Source organism: Oncorhynchus mykiss, chromosome 16 (assembly GCF_013265735.2).
Source record: "Oncorhynchus mykiss isolate Arlee chromosome 16, USDA_OmykA_1.1, whole genome shotgun sequence".
Lineage (NCBI taxonomy): Eukaryota > Metazoa > Chordata > Actinopteri > Salmoniformes > Salmonidae > Oncorhynchus > Oncorhynchus mykiss.
Genome location: NC_048580.1, coordinates 49084816 through 49100822, shown reverse-complemented (window position 1 = coordinate 49100822; position 16007 = coordinate 49084816). Strand labels below are relative to the sequence as shown.

Genomic DNA, 16007 nt, shown 5'->3' with positions numbered 1-16007 from the left:
AGCGTTTCAAAGTCACTTTCTCTGAGCCTTCTAGTAGTTGTTCCCCTTGCTCTGCAGGGGTAACGCTGCTTCGAAGGTGGCTGTTGTCGTTGTGTTCCTGGTTCGAGCCCAGGGAGGAGCGAGGAGAGAGACGGAAGCTATACTGTTACACTGGCAATACTAAAGTGCCTATAAGAACATCCAATAGTCAAAGGTATATGAAATACAAAATGCCCACCCCAAATCACACCCTGACCAAACCAAATATAGACATAAAAAGGCTCTCTAAGGTCAGGGTGCGACAACTTGTACTTTATTTCTTATTCTTTTTTTAAAAACTGCATTGTTGGTTCAGGGCTTGTAAGTAAGCATTTCACTGTTGTATTCGGTGCATGTGACTAATACGATTTGATTTGATTTTGACATGCAGATACTTTAACTTAAAATAACTCACAGTAAGAATATATTGGAGCTGTAACACAGATCAATGTCATATCTACAACATGAAGAGCTCAAAGTCAAGGTTACATTGAACATTGTTTAATTAATTGTCACATTCTGTTAAAGGTCCCCAAAGCACACACATTGCTGGGGGTCGCTCGTCTTTTCAGTTCTCTGCAAACTGGACAGTTTTATCTCATTTTCTTAATTCAAAGACTCAATTATGGACACTCTTACTGACAGTTGTGGCTGCTTTGCGTGATGTATTGTTGTCTACCTTCTTGCCCTTTGTGCTGTTGTTTGTACCCTGTTTTGTGCTGCTACCATGTTGTGCTACTGCCATGTTGTGCTGCTGCCATGTTGTGCTGCTACCATGCTGTGTTGTCATGTGTTGCTGCCATGCTATGTCATGCTATGTTGTTGTCTTTATGTAGTGTTGTCTCTCTTGTCGTGATGTGTGTTTTGTCCTATATTTTTTATTTCATTTATTTGTATTTGGAAACCCAGCCCCCATCCCCGCAGGAGGTCTTTTGCCTTCTGGTAGGCCGTCATTGTAAATAAGAATTTGTTCTTAGCTGACTTGCCAAGTTAAATAAAGTTTAAATAACATAAAATAAATAAATAGAGATATTGATAGAGCTTAATGCAAGGTTTGAATTGCAGTCGTTTTATCAAGTGCCTCAGCATTTCTATTTATGAATTGCCTGTGCACACACTGCATTTAACACATTTATCTCTGTCTTGAAAATCCTCACTGCACACACTGCATTAGCAATCATTTTGATTACAGAGCTTCAAGAAGAGAAAAAACGTTGATGAAAATTTTAAGCAGAGTTAAATGGTACAGCATGGTTTTCATCATGTTGCTGTAAACATACGTTTGCCAATAAAGCCCCTTTCTCAATTCAGAGAGAGAGAGAGAGAGAGAGAGAGAGAGAGAGAGAGAGAGAGAGAGAGAGAGAGAGAGAGAGAGAGAGAGAGAGAGAGAGAGAGTGTGTGTGTGTGTAGATCCCCAGGCTTTACACGACTGAAATATCACGGTAGGCAAAGATGTTTGCTTTATTCAAGAAATAAAAGGCACTAATTGCAGGACACACACATACAGTATCAGTACACACACACTCAAGTACACACTCTCTGGCAGTATTTACTGTGCCTTTGAAGAACCGCTGAATGCCTGATGTGTTTACGTGGCTAACCGACAACAATGACATGCATTCCCCAAATACAGTACATCTAACAACTCTCTCTCTCTCTCACACACACACACACACATCCCTCACACACACTGATTTAACAGTGTCCAGAGTGCTGCTGCAGTGGTTATGTAACCCGCAAGCCTTCTGCCACAAGCCTCCTGGTGACAGTGAGTGTGGTAAAGAGAGAAAACCATGGGAGGAGGGGAGAGAATGATGGAGAGCAGAGGAGGAGAAAGAGATAGGGGGAGGAGGAAGACTGACATATTGTAAAGGGTGTTAAAGGGGAAGGGAAGAGCATGCACTGTACAGGCAGCAGCAATGGCTGTCCACTCTACCACTTCCATCGGATGGGGAGAGCGATGGTGAATGTAGACAGGGCTCTCATGTCCCTCCACCCTGGTCCAGTTTTTCCAGACCGAGGCACAGAGATGGAAGGAGCAGGGGGAGAAGGAAGGCGATACTGAATCTGAGAGCGGAGCTCTTCAAACACCAGCCTTTCTCTTCCTTCCCTCCATTTAGCTGCCTGACGCTCCCCAGAACACTGATTCTTCAAAGGCACGGTAAATACTGCCAGAGCGTGTGTGTGTGTGTGATCCCCTGGCCTAAATCCATCTTAATTCATCATTAATCTTAACCTGAATGCTGTAAAAAGAGGATAGAGACAGAATGTAGAAGTGTTTGTGGAAGAGCTCACATGATGGATGGTTCGCTGCTCTGAGGTGCAAATTGATGTTGTGACAAGCAAGCAGAGACATTAGATACCTTGATACTCTCACAATAATCCTATATACAGAATGTATGTTAATCTATCATTATCATAGGTGAAAATAAAATGGCAGCAGCACTAATGATGATTGACACTAATCTACATGCTATCTAACACCATGTCTACCTACTGACATTCATTTACAGCTTAGTCCATGTAACACTTACACAACATCTTCATAACTGGCTTACTACAATGTTTATGTTGTCTCATAGAGAGTTTAGCAGATGCATAGGTGCAGAGCAAATTGTACCATGTCTGGGTCTACTACGGGTTTGGTTGTATAACAAAACATACTCCAATCATAACCTCAAGGACATCAAGGCAGTATATTAGCAGCACTAACATGAAATGACAGACCATGCCTGACAGTTGAGATACAATAACAGGAGAACTGTCCAGTCCATAAGCATCTTGTGCTTCTATACGTAAACAGCTCTTATGGCCACAGGCAGATCAGTCACTATAAAGGTCTTGGTTGAAGAAGGTTCATCAGACTATCTAGTGTGTGCATTTTGACTCTAATGGACAATTTGACTACTATTTTCCTTCTTGCAGTTTTCTACACTGTTGGATTGCACATTTTCACGTGTGCTGAATCACAATATACACACACACTCCCTATTTTCCACCAACACAGATCAGTACACATGAGTGTCTTGGAAAGTGGTTGCTCGAACTCTCCTTCTAAGCAGCTCCATCCCTCCCTCTCACTCCAGCCCAGACAGCTGTGGGTACCTGGACTAGAGCAGACCCACAGAACTGGGCTAACCAAACACAGCCTAAGGAAGTTGTCTTACAGACCACACGGAGTAAGTGATCAAACAAGGAACTTAGTAATTATTCCTGAATTATTGTTTGACGGTGTTTGTGCTATTTTAGGGGAGATGATGAAAGCGCTTGTGAATTTATAATTCTTGAACTGCAATCCATAGACGCTCCACTCAAACAAGAAGACCAGGTGAGACCAAATTCATAGTTCAAAGGTTAAAGACGAGAGGACACCAAGGCCTGGTCAGAGGAGGTCTAGGGTATGTGGACATAGGTAAGTGTTTACTGTATGTCACAGGTTACATTGGATGGAACAGAATGGACAGGAAATAGAATGGCCTGTTAATCTGAGTGTAGTGCCTGCCCTCTTACAGAAACACCCCCCCAGTGAGCCCGGGCCTGTAACAGAATGACCACCTCATGACATATTAGTGATGTGCTGCTTTTAATTAGCCCAACGGGAGCGTTTACCTAGTTAAACATTTATGAACCAGACGGCCATTAGAACAATGCTTCAGAGACCAAACTACAGCCAACAAACATGTGGGTCCTTTGAGAAGCCTGATGACCACTGCAGGTCTATTGCAACCCCAAGTATACAGACAATCCTACTAAATATATACTACATATACTAAATCATACAAAGGCTTAGAGACAAAGAGGACAAGGTTGAAGACTCACATTCTCCACTGGATGGGAAATCAGGTTTCCCTTGGAGAGAGCTGCTGTCCTCTACAGGAGGTCACCTACACAGAGAGACAGGTTCAGAGAGACGTGTTGCAGACGCCCTCTATTTTCTGCAGTCTTATTTGAATAAACCTGACCTGACCATAATTCAACATGAGAGAAGATAACATGGCAGTGTGGCACCTTGACAAAAAAGCAGACCACCAGACACAGCACAAAGGATGGGTGGTAACACTATTTTTAAGGGTACATAAAACATGTATAAGGCCTTTATAAACAGTTTGCTCACCATTTATTAATATTTACTCCCACATGTGTAAATCTTAGTAAAGTAGTTATTCACTTATAAAGCTCTGGAAAAAAATTATGTGACCAGTGCAAAATTATCAGTTTCTCTGATTTTACTATTTATAGGTATGCGTTTGGGTAAAATGAAAATGTTTGTTTTATTCTTTAAACTAACAACATTTCTCCCAAATTCCAAATAAAGATATTGTCATTTAGAGCATTTATTTGCAGAAAGTGATAACTGGTCAAAATAACAAAAAAATATGCAGTGCTATCAAACCTCGGATAATGCAAAGAAAAGAAGTTCATATTCATTTTTAAACAACACAATACTAGTGTTTTAACTTAGGAAGAGTTCAGAAATCAATTTGGTGGAATAACCATGATTTTCAATCACAGCTTTCATGCGTCCTGGCATGCTCTCCACCAGTCTTTCACATTGATGTTGGGTGACTTTATGCCACTCCTGGCGCACAAATTCAAGCAGCTCGGCTTTGTTTGATGGCTTGTGACCATCCATCTTCCTCTTGATCACATTCCAGAGGTTTTTAATGGGGTTCAGGTCTGGATATTGGGCTGGCCATGACAGGGTCTTGATCTGGTGGTCCTCCATCTACACCTTGATTATGATGGTGTTCACCTTGGGGTCATGATAGGGGCTGCACCAAATGATTGATGTATTTTAATAATTGATTATGCTTATGTTGTATTAATAGAAGGGGAAGGGCTATAAGACCCTCCCCCACTACATTTATAGGGTCCTGGACCACAGATTAGCAATATATTCATTATAAGTTTTAATACTGTTCCACAGTTCTTTTCTGGTCTCTGTCTCTTATAAGAAACGGTCTGAGAGATGTGTGAGCTATTGCAGTCAAAACAGGGTGTCTGTGAGAAAGCGCCTCAAGGCTAAAAGAGATACATAGACATAGAACCTTGCAGAGGAGTAAAGAGATAAGGGACAAGTCAGACACACCACTGTAAGCCACACAGGAATGGAAAATTACTCTCTCAGACCTTAGAAAACACTGGACTACTGTTCACTCCTGCAAGTTTGTATAACTGTATATGCATGGGCTTGGTCTCATGAGTAGAAGGTGTTGACGTAGGCAGATACATCACTAGGGGTTGACTGCACGCATATTAAAGCAACTTTGACCTTTTTTATTTTGCAGAACTTACTCTGAAACACGCGTGCTATGTTTCCATTGTCAACTTCTGTCTGCAATTATATGAACAAAGGTTTGATTGATTTACTTGATGATATTGATGGATTTCATCAATAAGCCAATGATTGACAAGGAATAAGGAACCTACCCCAACAATTGACCTGGCTGTGTGGCATGGAGCATTGTCCTGCTGGAAAAACATTGTCAGAGTAGAAGGAAGCAAGTTCTTTTCCTGGACAATCTTGTACGTGGCTTGATTCATGCGTCTATCACAAAGACAAATCTTCCCAATTCCAGCCTTGCATAAGCACTCCCAGATCATCACCAATCCTACACCAAATTTCACAGTGGGTGCAAGACCTGGAGGCCTACAAGCCACAGTGTCTTATTTATTTATTTTTTTACATTATTCGAGGTCTGACAACACTGCATCTTTTTTGTTATTTTGACCAGTTGTCATTTTCTGCAAATAAATGCTCCAGATGACAATATTTCTATTTAGAATTTGGGAGAAATGTTGTCAGTAGTTTATAGAATAAAACACAAATGTTAATTTTACCCAAACACATACCTATAAATAGTAAAACCAGAGAAACTGATCATTTTGCAGTGGTCTCTTAATTTTTTCCAGAGCTGTATATACAGTACCAGTCAAAAGTTTGAACACACCTACTCATTCAAGTGTTGTTCTTTATTTTACAATTTTCTACATTGTAGAATAATAGTGAATACATAAAAAAGTGTTAGAAAATATATTTAGATTGGTTTATTTGAGATTCTTCAAAGTAACCACCTGTCATGACTCTCTCGCTCTTGATTGAGGATCATAGGTGCCAGATCCGCTTGGCACAGGGCTGACAGATAGCCAGACTCCCCCCTCCCACCAGAGATGTATCACTTAACAACCGGATTGTAAATACTGCCCTTCTGCTCTGCAGTATTGAGTTAAAAATAATTTGTGTGTAGAGAGACTTTAACATCAAAAGACTGGACATTGGAACATTCGTTTTGGAATCCAAACATCTGGAATGGTTGGTGGGGATCCAAACAATAATCATGTCATGTAATTTGTTGTTTTGTGATGTCATTAAGGATGGTATAACAAGATATCTGTAACTCTGCAAGTGTGCAAGTCCTAGTTATCATTATTCCATCTAAATGTTGTAAAACTTATATGATTAAATATGAAACTATTTGTGAAAAGATAGCAATGTGATTTTAGCCTTCCAAATGAGAAATTGTAATTCAAATAAAGTTTTATCTAGTCGGTAACCACGCCTACGTGAGCACAGACATTATTCTGGTGTGATGGAACACCCCCTTTGACCAGAGTGCTTAAAAAGGACTCGTAACAAAATGTACATTAGACCAGAGAAAGTGAGGACAATCTTTCTTTTCCCAACCCTTTTATTGTGTAACAAGCCGTCATATCGGGTTAGTCCACTAGGGACTTTTCATTGCATTATATTAGTAATCAATAACCTATAACGTCTGTGTGTTTATGTATTTCTGTGTGACTGTTTAGTTAGTTAGTAAATAAATGATCAAGACAATTTGTGTATCGCTGAATAACCACTTTTAGGCTAGGGTTCGTGCAGATTTACGAGGTCAACGATGTTCAGAATGAGACTGACATGAGAAAATTATTAATTGATGGCTGGTATGATAACGATATATTCTGATATATTCTTGAGTTCGTTCAGGAAAAGGTAACTCATGAAACAAACTTTTCCCGTGGTGCACCAAGTTACTAATGAGTTAATTGTTACATGATTAAGTTAATCATAGTTAATTGATTTGATAAAATAACAGTCATCACATTAATGGTAGTCATGTCACGACACGACACACCCTTTGCCTTGATGAGAGCTTGGCATTCTCTCAACCAGCTTCATGAGGTAGTCACCTGGAATGCATTCCAATTAACAGGTATGCCTTGTTAAAAGTTAAATTCCATAATTTATTTCCTTCTTAATGTGTTTGAGCCAATCAGTTGTGTTGTCACAAGGTAGGGGTGGTATAAGGAAAATAGCCTTATTTGGTAAAAGACCAAGTCCATGTTATGGCAAGAACAGCTCAAATAAGCAAAGAGAAACGACAGTCCATCATTACTTTAAGACATGAAGGTCAGTCGATCCGGAAAATTTCAAGAACTTTGAAAGTTTCCTCAAGAGCACTCGCAAAAAACATCAAGCGCTATGATGAAACTGGCTCTCATGAGGACCGCCAAAGGAAAGGAAGACCCAGAGTTACCTCTGCTGCAGAGGATAAGTTCATTAGAGTTAACTGCACTTCAGATTTCAGCCCAAATAAATGCTTCACAGAGTTCAAGGAAAAGACACATCTCAACATCAACTGTTCAGAGGAGACTGCGTGAATCAGGCCTTCCTTCATGGTCAAATTGCTGCAAAGAAACCACTACTAAAGGACACCAATAAGAAGAAGAGACTTGCTTGGGGCAAAAAAACATGAGCAATGGACATTGGACCGGTGGAAATCTATCCTTTGGTCTGAACAAGTCCAAGCTAAGAGAAAACATAGATCTATGTGATTGTTGAATGTGACAAACAGGCCATGTAGTCCACCATTTTGGGAAGCCCACAGCCACGTGTATAACACATGCTGTCAGTCCAGTCCATTCATTGGTCTTCATTTGCAACACTCACTACCGAGTTCCAAACTACCTCTGGAAGCAACGTCAGCACAATAACTCTTTGTCGGGAGCTTCTTGAAATGCTTCCAACTGTGCTTCCAACTTTGTGGCAACAGTTCTGGGAAGGCCCTTTCCTGTTTCAGCATGACAATGCCTACATACACAAAGCGAGATACAGAAATGATTTGTCAAGATCGGTGTGGAAGGATTTGACTGGGCTACACAGAGCCCTGACTTCAACCCCATCGAACACCTTTGGGATGAATTGGAACGCCGACTGAGAGCCAGGCTTCATCGCCAAACATCAGTGCCCGACCTCCCTAATGATCTTGTGGCTGAATGGAAGCAATTCCCCGCAGCAATGTTCCAACATCTAGTGGAAAGCCTTCCCAGAAGAGTGGAGGCTGTTGTAGCAGCAAAGGGGGACCAACTCCATGATTTTGGAATGAGATGTTCAACAAGTAGGTGTCCACATACTTTTGTCATGTAGTATATATATATATATATATATATATATAAGGAAATCAAGATTGTGGCAGCTTTACAAATAACTCATCCAAATGGCTTTGACTTCTCAAACACGACAGAAAGCAAACAGAATATGATGTCCCTTCACTTCATTAATTCAGCCACTTACTTAGATTAACTAGCAAATTAAATTTAGGGGTTGTGTTAATGCAGAATTCCGCATTTTTCACACAGGAAAAAGTGTAAATGCAGATGTAAAATGCGTCTTAATGTAATTTCTGCTAGGCATCAGACATATTCATGCTTCTTTTGCACTTCCCCACTCAGATGAGAATTCATGAATGGCCATTCTGTGCTCTGACTGATGTGTAGCCACTTTTCTCCAGTACTTTTCTCGGGTGTAGCTAGCCAACTTTTCTCTGGTAAAATGCTAGATTAACTTTAAAACATTAGAAACATATTTCTATGATAAACATTAGAAATATGATGGCCATGTATCGTTTTTGCAAAAAAGACCTTGCTTTTTCATTGTAAGCTCATTTACTTGTCAGGCTGCCAGCCAAATGGCATTGCACGTCTGTTGTCATCTGGTGAAAATTAAGCTATTTTCTGACGAATGTGTTGCACTAATATATTTTCTGTGAAGGAAAACTATGGTTGCACTTCCCTGATCACTCTTTTGAAGCAAAAAAACACTTTTGACTTTCAATAAAAAACACCATCCCTGTCAATACACAGCTGGATACACCTGCTCCCGCTTTCTCCCGTTGTGCTATTTACAAACAAACACATGACTGGCTCAACTATTCTGGGGAACTACGGTAAGCTTCATAATGTAACAGGTAAAATGAAGAACGCGGTCTGCTTTATCTCCTAATTTATTGCACAAGTTCACTGCAGGTATTTACTTAAAAAGTAGTTAAAAATATTAAAATGTATTGAAAAACTTCAAATAAATAGTTTCAATTGTATTGAAAAAACATCCTGTGGCTATTTCCAAATACCCTGGTATACGGTATATACAGTATACCGCCCAAGCCTAGTGCCCGCCTGCCTCTAGCGCAGCAGATGGGAGGCTGACACAGTGTGTTTGCTAACTAGCTAGTTAGCATCACTGTCCGCTAGCTCGCGAGTTAGCCAGCTAGCACACGGTGTCGCCCCAGCCTCCCGCCTGATGTGTACCAAAGACAACCGTGCCCAAAAGGCAGGGTCGAAGGACACCGTCTACCGGTTGTCCCTGCCTCCCGCTAGCACAGTAGACGGGAGGCTAAGGCGACACTGTACTAGCTAGGTAGATAGGACACTGTGCCGCAAATTAACTTAAACATTTACCAATAGAAGTATAAAGAGGGGTTTCTGCAGATGCAGGAATGCCCACATGCAGGAACGCCCCGAATTGCGAACCGCAATTGCACCCTTCTCAAATTGCGGCCTTCCCGACTGTAGGCAACCGGTAACTACCAAAATAAAGGAAACACTTGAGTAAATGAGGGATACAAACAAGATGTTATGGGGTGCATTTTCCTGGCATGGTTTAGGTCCACTTGTAGAATCTATGCCAAGGCGCATTGAAGCAGTTCTGGCAGCTTGTGGTTGCCAAACACCCTTTTAAGACACTATGTTGGTGTTTCCTTTATTTTGGCAGTTACCTGTATTTGCTTGTGGCGACATTATGCTTTCTGGTGTAATTTGAACATTGAAAGCAGGCTCCTGTAGTTGGATATTTAAAAAATACCCCCCCAAAAAACGTATTTTTCTTTTATGGGCCAACCAACCCAACACAACATTTCATGATCCTTAGTTGTTGCTGGGAGTTTGATAATACAGTTGCCAAAATGTAGCACTGACCATACTCAGTGGTTGTCTTCTACAGCAATTTTGTAAATCTGATATCAAATTCCAAATGACACATCTCAAAAATACAATGTCTTCTTTCGTGTTTCGCAAAGCTCCATCTGTTAATCCTCAGTTATATTTCAGCATGTATTAAAAAAACAGATGAACACTGAAGAGGAGGAGGATTAAAAACTACCTAGAGTGCCCTATTCCATTATGGTTAGCTTCCTCTGTTGTGATCAAGCTTGCCATCTCCTTCCACTGCCGTCCCTCTGACAGACCATTCACTGGCGGCAGAATTACAGTGCATTCTATTACTCGCTGTATGATAACCACAGTGATGTGAGAGCTGTTGGTTGCATGACCGCAAATCATAATGCAATACTAATAACAAACTCTTAGGCTGTAAGCAGCAGCAGCTTCCACAACCACTCTCAGAAGCAAAGACAAGTGAAGCATGTTATTAGACCTTCAAAAAACCCACAAATGTGTTTGTGATTAAAACCCACACATACACAGGCTACTGTGGATAACACTGTGAGCCAGGGAAAACAGGCAAAGGTTAGTAGGGCCTATATTATATGTAGATATTATAATTCTAACTAATGGCCCACCACACACTTCTCTGATCTCAGTTATGTCATTGCACCAAAACAAATCCATTGCAACAGGTTCTCGGAAACAATGTGCTGTGTGAATATTTAAGATACTCTTTAAAGAGGTAGGGTTTCAGAGGTTTTCGGAAGGTGGGCAGGAACTCTACTGTCCTAGCACCAGGGGGAAGCTTGTTCCACCACTGGGTGCCAGGACAGAGAAGAGTGTTTACTGGGCTGAGTGGGAGCTGAATCCCTGGAGGGGTGGGAGGGCCATGAGAGAAAGATGGTGTCAGAACGGAGTGCTTGGGTTGGAGTGCGGAGTTTGAGCAGATCCTGACCCACGGACATGACACTGAAAAATTGAACTAATCCAAGATCAGTGACAGAATGACATTGTGTGGGAGAACAAATAAATGGGTGAAGGCAGTTTGTGTTAAGAGACTTGGATGCACAGCACGCCCTCTTTGAATGTTGGCACCAGCTTTAGAATAGCTTTTCCTCAAAGAGATTATGTGGGCACTTGTAGTGCGTGTTTTAGCACTGCAAGGGCCTCCTCCTTTGCGCTCCCGAGTGGCACAGCGGTCTAAGGCACTGCATCTCAGTGCTAGAGGTGTCACTACAGACCCTGGTTTGATTCCAGTCTGTATCACAACCGGCCATGATTGGGAGTCCCATTGGGCGGCACACAATTGGCACAGGGTCTTCCGGGTTTGGGTTAGGCCGGGGTAGGCCGTCATTGAAAATAAGAATTTGTTCTTAACTGACTTGCCCAGTTAAATAAATTAAATAAAAAGCCAGAGAAGAAAAATAGTCAGTAAAGATCTATTTATTTTTTCTTCACATACACCAGATAGGTGCAGTGAAATGTGTTGTTTTACAGGTTCAGCCATAGTAATACAGCGCCCTGGAGCAAATTAAGGTGAAGTGTCATGCTCAAGAGCATGATTTTTCACCTTGTTATCTTGGGTATTTGAACCAGCAACCGGCCCATCGCTATAATCGCTAGGCTACCTTAATAAAGAGAAGTGTAATCCAAGTATAAACTCAGTTTGTGTCAACAAGAAAGATTGTTTTTAGTCATCTGATATTGAACAGTTCCTGTTGACTCAACTACAAGGTAGGAAAGTGCATGGAGTCCGCTAATAAAAAGCAAACCCTTACAGCTCCTTACGCAGCACTACAATTGGATTATGCCCCTTACTGCATCGTCTCCATCCTCTCCCACCTCTGCAGCCAAATCACTCAGTGGCACCTTTGCTGACAGACGTGCAGAGGGTGTGGTTCAACCCACTGACGGCAGAGCTCAACATAGCACCATGGACAGCTCCACCCAAGTGACGGAGGACAGAACAACCGGCCGTATAGTCTACCTTCCCTTCCTTTGCATCAATAAACTATGCTGAGGCAGTTGATCCCCTCGTAGACCTTGTTGACACCCTGATGAGGGAGGCATGAACAACCCATTTCTCTGAAGGGCCTGACATCCCCTTATTTATTGCCCAGTTCTCAGTTGTAGGCTACCTCCTACAAGATCTTGCGTGTGAATAAGGATTTAACATCACACCCCACGGTTGTTTCATCAGCCATAACTAGTGATGCAGAAGAATCACTAATGATATAAACATCCCCAAACTGCATAAATGTTTATACATGTGCATTCTACCGGTCTATCTTGTGTTTTAACTGCACTTAGACAGACACTACATGACCAAAAGTATGTGGACACCTGCTCGTTGAACATCAATCATGGGCATTGTTAGCAACTGAGGTTATTCTTCAATAACACAGACCGCAAAGGGGGAGAAAATAGATTTATTTGAGCAGGACAAATCATAGGTGCTATGCTGAAAAGTAGACGTTCAGTCTTCCCTGTCCTTCAGTTTTTCTCCACAGAACAAAGGACAGGATGCCACTTATAACCCCCCACCCTAGTCTGGGGTTGACCAATCAGAAATCCTTGCAGGACAACTTGGCCAATGGCCCAAAAAAAAGTATCCCACTCCAGACTCAATGTACAGACCAATGAAAACGTGGCCCACGTAGCACATGTAGCTCTGAGTTCATGACTGACATCCCACAGATCCTAACTGAAAACTAACTCCTAGTCCTCTCGTCCTCTGAGTTGTGTATTTATCTTCAAAATATTCTTATAGCATTAATATGGAGTTGCTAGAACAGCCTCCACTCTTCTGGGAAGGCTTTCCACTAGATGTTAGAACATTGCTGCGGGGACTTGCTTCCATTCAGCCACAAGCGCATTAGTGAGGTTGGGCGATTAGGCCTGGTTCGCAGTCGGCGTTCCGATTCATCCCAAAGGTGTTCGATGAGGTTGAGGTCAGGGCTCTGTGCAGGGCAGTCAAGTTCTTCCACACCGATCTCGATAAACCATTTCTGTATGGACCTCGCTTTGCTTTGGGGCATTGAAAGAGCCTTCCCCAAACTGTTGCCACAAAGTTGGAAGCACAAAATCGTCTAGAATGTCATTGTATGCTGTAGCTATCAGATTTCCCTTCACTGGAACTAAGGCGCCTAGCCCGAACCGTGAAAAACAGCCGCAGACCATTAATCCTCCTCCACCAAACTTTACAGTTGGCACTATGTATTGGGGCAGGTAGTGTTCTCCTGGCATCCGCCAAACCCAGATTAGTCCGTTAGACTGCCAGATGGTGAAGCGTGATTCACCACTGCTCTAGCGTCCAATGGCAGAGAGCTTTACATCATTCCAGCTGACGCATGGTATTACGCATGGTGATCTTAGACTTGTGTGCGGCTGCTCGGCCATGGAAACCCATTTCATGAAGCTCCCGACAAACAGTTATTGTGCTGATGTTGGTTCCAGCAGCAGTTTGGAACTCGGTAGTGAGTGTTGCAACCAAGGACAGACAATGTTTACGCGTTACTTGCTTCAGCACTCAGCGGTCCAGTTCTGTTAGCTTATGTGGCCTACCACTTCGTGGCTGAGCCGTTATTGCTCCTAGACATTTCCACTTCAGAATAACAGCATTTACAGGTGACCTGGGAAGCTCTACCAGGGCAGGAATTTGATTAACTGGCTTGTTGGAAGTCACTGAGCTCTTCAGTAAGGCCATTCTACTGCCAATGCTTGTCTATGGATATTGCATGGCTGTGTGCTCGAGTTTATACACCTGTCAGCAACGGGTGTGGCTGAAATAGCTGAATCCACTAATTTGAAGGGGGGGCCACATACTTTTGTATACATAGTGTATTTGCTTGAGACACTTGATAGGAAATACAATTCCATCAATGCCAATAATATTGTTGATTCGTGAGAGAGGAGCGGCAGAGATTCCACCAAGAAAAACAATAAGGCTTTCAAATACAGTAGCGATGGCTCCTCACTGTGATATGACAGGCTATTACATAACGTCAGACCGGAATGCCCTCATTAGTATTCCATACCCTAATCTGCCTCCTGATTTTCTGGCATTACATTGTACAAATGTTGCACATGGGAGACCTGATAGCCTACTAAACAATAAACATAGACTACTATTCGTCGTTGGTCGACTGCTTTATGGAATAGTATTCAGAAGCATCATTGCGAACTTGTTTATTCGTCCAGCCTACCTCCGTGGTCTTGTTTATCTCACTGTTAGTGCTAGGAGGGAGCATAAATGGCAATCTAACAACCTTGACCACCAAAAAGGACGTGTGATGGTAGCATCTGCGGCCGATAGCCTGCAGTACTTTCTTCTAAATTAATTTCATTCGATCTATTCATACACAGGTTAAATTACATTGTTACAATTACCCATAAGAAAAGGCTTAGCCATAATGCTTCAATTTGACAAGGAAAACAGGAGCAAATGCCTGTAAACGGCTAATTTATTATCATTGTGTGATCAAAGAGGAAAACATCTGCATGGGGGGAAACAATCTGTTGTAGAATATTATGTAATAAAAATATATAATTCACGTAGCCTAAAGCAATAAGACAATTGCCAAATACGACATAAAGCAAACCAACATTTACAGATGACAAGTGAAAACATAAAACAGCAGTGTTATACCCTTTACAACATACAAAACAACAACATACTAGGCTAGATCAAGGTCTTGACCATTTAATAACAATGCATTCGTATATGCGTTTCATAAATATGACGAATATGTCGTTAAAATATTTTTTAAAATAAAAAAAAACACTGGATTGCAATCTGACGTTGGTCAGGTAAATGAATGTAAACGGTGGGAACCATGCGAGGAAGATTCCTTCATCCCTGTTTCTCTTTGCCAGTAGGCTACACAGCGTTATCTAACCATCTACACTATGTAACGTCCACAACGGACAAACTTGTACGGTTGACTTACCAGGGTGTTCGCGTGTTATCCAAATATTTCAGAATTTTTATCAGTTATTTTTGCAATGACAGAAGGCGACCCTTCTTTTGCAAGAGGCTCTGCATCTGCGAGATCACGATGCACGCAGCAAGGGGGAGCTGCAAAGCACCCGTGCACATTGGGGGATGGTCCAACGAAGTCATTTGCCTCATTAAATACTTCAATATTGTCCAACATCAGAGTACTGTCATGAAAATAATAGGGCGGATTGGAAATAGTTTGGTCGTTCTACAGTTACTTCGATATAGACACATTGTAGGCTATGGTGTGTTATGAATAGAGAGTGCTGTGAGGCTATGGCCCATTGGTGCAGTCAAGATTGTCGATATATTGATAATTGCAAATGTTTTGAATAGCCCTTAAATATGACTTAAATGTCAACGGGCATAGCACAACTAGATGGAATTGTGATAGTTAAGTGTAGACATCCACTTTAGCTTTGAAATTAAATGACACTCTAAATTACTGTTTTTCTCTCAAAGAATTGACTAACGCCTCAATTACACCGATAGGGTATTGCGCAATATAGTATGCAGCATCAAATCAAAGTTTATTTGTCAAGTGCGCCGAATACAACAGGTGTAGATCTTACAGTGAAATGCTGTACGATCTACAAGCCCTTAACCAAAAGTGCAGTTAAGTAAAAAAATAGGTATTAGGTAAACAATAGATAAGTAAAGAAATACAAAAAAACAGTAAAAAAAACAGTAGGGAGGCTATATACAGGTGGTACCTGTACAGAGAGTGGTGCACCAGTTAGTCGGGCTATTTTAGGTAATATGTACATGTAGG

General features: G+C 41.6%; 1 protein-coding gene across 3 annotated transcripts in view; it reads right to left on the bottom strand.

Moving 5' to 3' along the window:
* LOC110492184 (protein kinase C and casein kinase substrate in neurons protein 1) overlaps positions 1–15498 on the bottom strand; it is a 61372-nt gene extending 45874 nt beyond the window's left edge. The window contains exons 1-2 of one of the 3 annotated variants that reach the window (XM_021566277.2): positions 15186–15498; positions 3838–3902 (exon numbers count right to left, since the gene is read on the bottom strand). The gene's annotated coding sequence lies outside the window, so the exon portion shown is untranslated. The remainder of the gene's footprint in view (positions 1–3837; positions 3903–15185) is intronic. The other 2 variants (XM_021566273.2, XM_021566274.2) reach the window with 2 other exon arrangements.
* Between the last annotated feature and the right edge of the window lie 509 nt (positions 15499–16007).